Source organism: Bidens hawaiensis, unplaced genomic scaffold (assembly GCF_021521415.1).
Source record: "Bidens hawaiensis isolate Kalapana, Puna unplaced genomic scaffold, B.hawaiensis_p1.1 tig00020143_1, whole genome shotgun sequence".
In the NCBI taxonomy this organism is placed as follows: domain Eukaryota; kingdom Viridiplantae; phylum Streptophyta; class Magnoliopsida; order Asterales; family Asteraceae; genus Bidens; species Bidens hawaiensis.
In genome coordinates, this window is record NW_027493067.1 from 107,973 (window position 1) to 115,652 (window position 7,680).

Here is a 7,680-nt window from a genome sequence, read left to right on the forward strand (position 1 = left end):
GTGGTTACATTTTGAATCATATGGTATCGTTTAATTTATTCTATCGTTGTGATGTAATAAATTTAAATTTTGACATGATTTTTTGCTTTTTTTAGGTATTATATAAAAACAGGACAAGTAAAATCACTAGTCATCAAAAAATATACAATAGTAAATATTTATAATGTCAAAAGTGATTGACAATAGTAAAATCACTAGTTAAACTCTATGATGGAATCTATAATGTCAACAATATAATGTGCAATCGTGCTGTTACGGATATTGCATATATTTTCTTATGTCAAAAGTGATTGCCTCGTCATTGACCCTTAGAGTGAGTTTGCCGGTGCAAACATCAATAATAGTCTTTGCGGTGGCTAAAAAGGGTCTTCCTAAAATCAGAGGTACACTTTTGTTTTCCTCCATGTCTAAAATTACAAAATCTACTGGAAAAACAACTTGTCAATTTTGACAAACATGTTTTCAACAATGCCCCGAGGATATTTAACATATCGGTCAGCTAATTGAATGCTCACGCGAGTGGGCTTTGGTTCTCCTATTCCTAGTTTTGCAAAAACCGCATAAGCATTAAATTAATACTAGCTCCTAGGTCAGCCAGGGCATTGCTAACAGACAAATTTCCTATGAGACAAGGGATAGTAAAGCTCCCTGGATCGGTCATCTTTGTTGGTAGCTTGCTTTGGAGGACAACTGAACATTCTTCACTTAGGGTGACATGCGAGAGCTCCTCCAGCTTCCTTTTGTTTTTCAGCACTTCTTTGAGAAACTTGGCATATTTTGGCATCTGAGCAATAGCCTCGACAAAGGAGATTTTGATATGGAGTTGCTTAAGAGTTCTAGAAACTTCCCATACTAAGCTTCCAATCGCTCCTGCTTCAGTCTTCCGGGGTATGGAATAGGTGGAACATAGGTTCGGACTGGCTCCTTGGCTGCACGGTGCTTGTTGGGGTCAGCTTTTCCTGTGTTTCATCAGGAAATTTCTTTCCCATAACTGGTTCTGAAGTTGGTGAGACAACAGTGGTCGTACCACTTCTGAGTGTAACAACGTTAGCTGTTGCATTTGGGTTGGTGATTGTGTTGCTTGGAAGGGTGCCAGGTGGTCTTTCGGATAAATGTCGGGCAATTTGTCCGATTTTGAGTTTCTAGGTTCTGAAGTGATGCTTGTTGACTTTTGAGATCGGCTTCATGTTTTGATAATACTCGCTGATATTAACAGCTCTTGAGTCGGCTTTCTTTTCTGCTTCATATGTTTTGGTCATTAGTTGGATTAGCATTTCTTCAATCTATAACTAGCTAGGGTTTTGATGGCTACTAGAACTCTGATATTGAAATTGAGGTTTAGGCTGCAAGGGTTGATTTACAGGTCTCTTTTCAAATTCGGATAAAGGTTGAGTGTTACCTCCGTCTTTCCAACTGAAATTCGGGTGGTTTCTCCATCCTGGATTGTAGTTATTGTTGAAAACATTGTTCTGTCGAGCGACGAAATCGAATTCTTCCATGGCCATAATGACTTGTTTATAGTCACTTGTCTTATGATTTCTTCACAGGTGTCACAAGTGAGTCTGGTTTTTGTCAGCTCGGCTTGAAGTTGTTCGAGTTTTTTAGAAAGGGCTTCAAGCTGTGCTGTGACAAGAGTGTTGGAATCAACGTGGTGTATTCTTTTATGGGTAGGTGTAGATATTGGTGGGTTGTAAGCGAAACTCTTCTTTGCGGCCTTCTCCAGGACTTCAAATGCTTCGTTAGGTGATTTGGATCACAGGTCTCCACCAGCGATCTGGTCGATGGCCTGTTTGTTTTGACTGGATTGTGTGTCAAATAAAGTTTGAACTTGTAACCTTACGCTTAGTCCATGGTGTGGACATCTTCTTAGAAGACTTTTGTATCTTTCCCATGCTGCGTGTAACGATTCATCATCATCGTTCCGGAATCCGGTAATGCTGGCTCGGTATTTGGCAGTTTTATCGGGAGAAAAATATTCGAGGAGAAACTGTTCAACCATCTGGTCCCAAGTGGTGATGGAATCAGAGGAAAGGGACTCTATCCATTCTAAGGCTTGAATCCTTAGAGAGAAAGGAAAGAGTTTGAGTTTGATTTGATCTTCTGAACAGTTTTGAATTTTGAAGGTTCCGCATATTCGTAGGAATCTAGATATGTGAGAAAGAGGGTCTTCGTCGAGGAGACCATGAAATTGAACTGAATTTTCCACCATGTGAATGGTGCTTGATTTTATTTCGAAATGTTTGGTAATATCGGGTGGAGCCACTCCATTGCCATAGCCTTCGAGAAATGCCTTGGCATACTGGCTCATGTTCGGCTCATTGATCTGGGCCGCCAACATTTCTTCGGTTTGATTTTCTCCTGATGTGGTGGCGTCTACTGATTCGTCTTTGATTGCTTCGGCGGTTTCTGTAGCCCGTTTACGAGTTCGTCGACGAAAGAGTCGTTCCGGTTCAGAAATTGGAGAAACAAGCTCGGATTCAAAAGTAGAGGTCATACATGGGACTAAATCAAAATTAAACACTAAAGTAAAAGTTAGTTAAAGTTAGTACTAAAAGTTGGTCTAAGTTAAACTACGAGTTAGGCTAAGCTATTTTATACTAAACTAGGATCTAAATTAGTTAATGCTAAAGTGAGGGTAAGGTAAATAAAGGTAAAAAGTAGGCTAGCCGGAAAATTATATATATTAGTATTTAGTAAAAGTACGGATAAAATAAAATAAAAGTTAAAAATTTGTACAACTATAGACAATGATTAAATTAAAACTTGGATTGTTCTTAGAAACGTACCGTGTCCCCGGCAACGGCGCTAAAAACTTGATGCATGTTGCGTGTGGTAGTAAAATTATACAAGGATGGAATGAGTTGCTTTTTGCACAAGATCGTGTTTTAAATTTATAAAAGTGATTTCTGCAAAGACTGAACACACACAAAATAGGCAAGTGTACCTATCGTATATGTAGAATAGTATTGGTAAGAACCAAGTATCGATCCGTGGACACAAAGGTTTCTAATAATAAATCGTTGTTTCGCTTTAATCAGAGGGTTTAATCATTTTGGGGTTAATTTTTGAACTTTTTATAAAAAGTAAATACTTATATATAATATATAGGTGACCAAGACAAGAAATTCTAAACGAGTTGTTCAATTATGTGAAGGTTACCATCTAAGATCAAGAATCCACTCCATTTTAACATTGATAACTAATATTTAGACATATGATAAACTTGCCATAGCAATATATGATAGATAGCTCCTTAAACCTTAAGTGAGCATCTTTGGCACTAAGGAGATAGCATGCGCATTTTGAAGTCCACCCTTTCCTAATGTCATACCATCTCAATGATGTCAATTTAAGTTGGCAAGTAGTTTCGTAAAGTAGAAAGATTAGGATTGACTTCGATTTCTCAAATACCAATTCTAACAACTTCGGGTGGTTGTAGTTCATCACACAACCTCCCATTGGTTGATTTATGTAGGTTATAATTACACATTCCGTTAACATATGATTTCTTTAACTAATTTGATATCGAGGCAAAGCCATTTTCGGATTACCAAGGTTTAGAGAAATACATCATAACTTATATCTCATCATTTCTAAGTACAATATAAGGATCCATGTTTCGATAATGTATCAAAGTATTTCTATCTTTCAAGAACATGAATCGATCATGAACGATTGCCAATAGAATTGACAACCACCAACTTTGAATTAGTGATTTAAGATGGTGAAACATTTCTCATCAAAAAATAATTGTAATATAACCATGTACTTTACTAGACTACATCACATGTCTTGATTAATTATCAAGTAAAACAAAGCTTCTTCATAGATTTTAGATGGTAAAAGGAGTTTAGCTCATAATGAGCATGATGATAAACATTAAGATGAATGATGATAACAAATACATGATTAAACTTGGAATAATCTAACCAATTGTAGATGAATCTTCCTTCTTAATGATGGTAATGATGGTTGATGATGATGGTTAATGGTGATGACCTCCAAGCCTTCAAACTCTTCACTAGATCTACAAAGAGAGTGTTAGTGTGTGTTTTTATAAGTGAAAACCGGATAGAACTCTTTTCAAGGCACACTCTTCAAATGGCACAAGAGCCTCTATTTATAGGCAATCTGGAGTGTGAGGCATGGCCCCGTGGTTGGTGGGCACGCCCCCGTGTATTTTTATGACATGTGCCAGATTTATTTTGTCTTTTCTGAAAGGTGGCCACGACCCCGTGGTTGATAGGCACGGCCCCGTGGTTTCTAGTGACATGTGCTAATTCTTTTTTGTCTTTTCTGTGTTCTCGTCCACGGCCCCGTGTTTGGTAGGCACGGCCCCGTGCTTTTGCTTCCAGATTTTGTGTTTTCTTGTGTTCAGGAGCATGGGGGCGTGTTTCTTGAGGCATGGGGGTGTGTTTCTTTGTTTTCTTGTGTTTTCTTATGTTTTTCTTCGTCTTTTTGCTTGTTTCTTCGTTTGGGGCTTGGTTTCTCCTGAAATTATATTTTATTATGATAAGTAATCTTCTATGCTATGTTATTTGATAGAAATTGCAGTTTTTAGATATTATTTGATGCTTAAAAGATGTATATTTTTATGTACATCACACATCAAGGAGCTTGCCCAGTCCCTTTGATTTTCGCTAACATAATGTCGAAGGTACAACTCCAATAGCGTTAACCCTTTCCGTTTGGCCATCGGTTTGGGGGTGGAAGCTGGTTGAAAAGTTCAAATTTGTCCCCATGATCTTGAACAATTCCAACCAGAATTTCCCAGTGAATCGCGGGTCTCGATCACTGACAATTACTTGTGGTATGCCCCAATACTTCGAGAACCTAACTGACAATTACACGGGTCTCGATCACTGACATGTTTGAAAAACAACCTGGCCGTTTCAGCAGCTGTAACGTCGGCAGGTGCTGGAATAAAGGTTCCATATTTTGAGAACCTATCGACCACCACGATGATGCTTCCGGAGCCTTCAAACTTTGGTAAACAAGCGATGAACTCCATGGAAATGCTTTCCCATGGCCCTTTTGGGATAGGTAAAGGCTCCAATAATCCCCCAGGGTGACGTTGTTCGATCTTGCCTTGCTGATAAACTAGACAAGTTCGAACATATGCCTCCACATCGTCTCTTAAACGTGACCAATAAAATGTACATTCGATTAGCGTTGCCGTCCGCTTAACTCCCGGGTGACCAGCCCATTGCGAATCATGGCACTCCTTCATGATCTTGCGCCTAAGATCTCCCCATCTAGGCACAAAGAGTCGGTTCCCCTTTGTGAATTACAACTCATCATTCACCCAAAATCGAGTTGTTTTCCCTTGTTGGCCAAAGTGAAGAGATGTTTTGTGAACGAGTCTTCCTTTAGACCCTCCCTGATTTGTTCTTGGAGATCGAAAGTTGGTCTAGTGATGGCAGCAAACTCGGCTTTTCGACTTAGTGCATCGGCCACCACGTTAGCCTTCCCCGGCTTATACTCCAAGACATAATCGAACTCAGCAAGGAAGTCTTGCCATCGAGCTTGTTTAGGACTTAACTTATTTTGGGTTTGAAAGTAGCTCGTAGCAACATTATCCGTCTTGATCACAAAATTCGATCCGAGAAGATAATGCCTCCAAGTACGTAAACAGTGCACTATCGCTGTCATCTCTTTTTCTTGCATCGTATACTTCTTCTCGGTATGATTAAGCTTCCTGCTCTCGAACGCGATCGGATGTCCTTCTTGCATAAGGACCCCTCCAATGGCAAAATTTGATGCGTCAGTGTGTAACTCGAACAGTTTTGTAATGTCAGGGAGTGCTAAGACAGGTTCCGACATAACCGCTTCTTTTAACGCCTTGAAAGCTGTCTCAAATTGCTCATCCCATACCCACGGCTTATTCTTTTTTAGCAAATCAGTCAAAGGTGCAGCTTTCGCCGAGTAACTCATGATGAAACAGCGATAATTGTTGACCAATCCAAGGAACGAACGAAGCTCCGGGACCTTGGTTGGTGCTTCCCACTCTTGAATCGCCTTTACCTTGGCTTCATCCATCATGAGTTTTCCTTCCTTAATCCGGTGACCCAAGAATTAAACCTCTTCTTGGGCGAACGAGCATTTTTCCAACTTAATGTACAACTCGTTCTCTCGTAGTACCTTAAAAACTTGCCGCAAGTGCGCCACATGGTCCTCCATAGTGCGGCTATATACTACGATGTCGTCCAAGTACACCACCACAAACTTGTCCAAGAATGGATGGAAGAGCTTGTTCATCAAGGTACAAAACGTTGTTGGTGCATTTGTGAGGCCAAACGGCATTACGAGAAATTCATACGATCCATACCTTGTGATGCAAGTCGTCTTGGCCTCGTCCTCCTCGGAAATTCTTACTTGATAGTAGCCCGACCGCAGATCCATCTTCATAAAGTACTTAGCATTGCCAAGTTGACCGAACAAATCAGCAATTAGCGGTACAGGGTACTTGTTTTTCACCATGATTTTGTTGAGCGCCCGGTAGTCAATACACATGCGCAGCGATCCATCCTTTTTCTTTTGGAACAAAACCGGGGCACTATATGGGGATTTAGAGGGACGTATTTACCCGGAAACCAGCAGCTCTTTAAGTTGCTTACGTAACTCCTCCAAATCGGGCGATGGCATGCGATAGGGAGCCTTGGACGGGGGCTTAGAACCTGGTTCTAGCTCGATCTCATGATCGAATTCCCTTCGAGGAGGAAGCTTCTTGGGAAACTCAGCCGGCATAACATCCTTGAACTCCTACAGAACTTCTTTTATCTTGGTTGGCACGACAACCGACTTGTCTTCTTGATCCACCACCTTTGCTACAGCCAAGTAGCATAGCTCCTTCTTGTTGCATCCTTTTTCGAATTGTATGGCTGAAATGGTCTTCGGTCCTTCCTTCGACCCACGCTCCGTGTTCACCATACAAGTCTTCCCCTCGCAAGGAATGCAAATGGAGTTGGCGGATGGAAAGAGAATTGCCCACACTTGATCAAAGAATTCCATGCCTAGCACCACCTTGAAGTCATCCATTTCAACGATGGTGAAGTTAATTTGCCCAGCCAATCTCCAATGTGAACATAAACGTTCTTGGCTTCCCCACGTATTGGTTTAGTGTTGGTGTTAACGGTCTTGATGGCACCATTCCCTTGAACGATGTTAACACCAAGTCGCTTGGCCTCTTCAACAGCCATGAAATTGTGAGTAGCACCCGTGTCAACCATGGCATGGACCTCATTTCCCCTTATTTTCGCATGAACAAATTGCAGCCCTTTGTTCGACGTGGATCGGCATTCGACTTGTGTCACACCCTCAAAATCCACTAACGGAGTTTTACCGTCAGAGGGTGTGAACTGGCAGGATCGGAATCATTAGTTATAACCAAACCAAAGAAAACGTTTAAATGAAAAATAAGTGCGGAAGCGTAAAACCTTAATTCAAAAGTTGCGTCACGCAGGACGACTTAAAACCAAATGTAAATGTTAAAATTAAGTTTGCAGAGTAAGATGTTTAACAATTAATGCATGCTCCTAAACCGCGCGCCCGCCTCGGCTACCTGAGAATAACATACTAAAAGGGGTCAACACGAGGTTGGTGAGTTCACAAGTTATATAAGATAAATCGTTTAGCGTTTGAGTTCAGCGTTTTCGTTAAGTGTTTTGCGTAACCACGTTA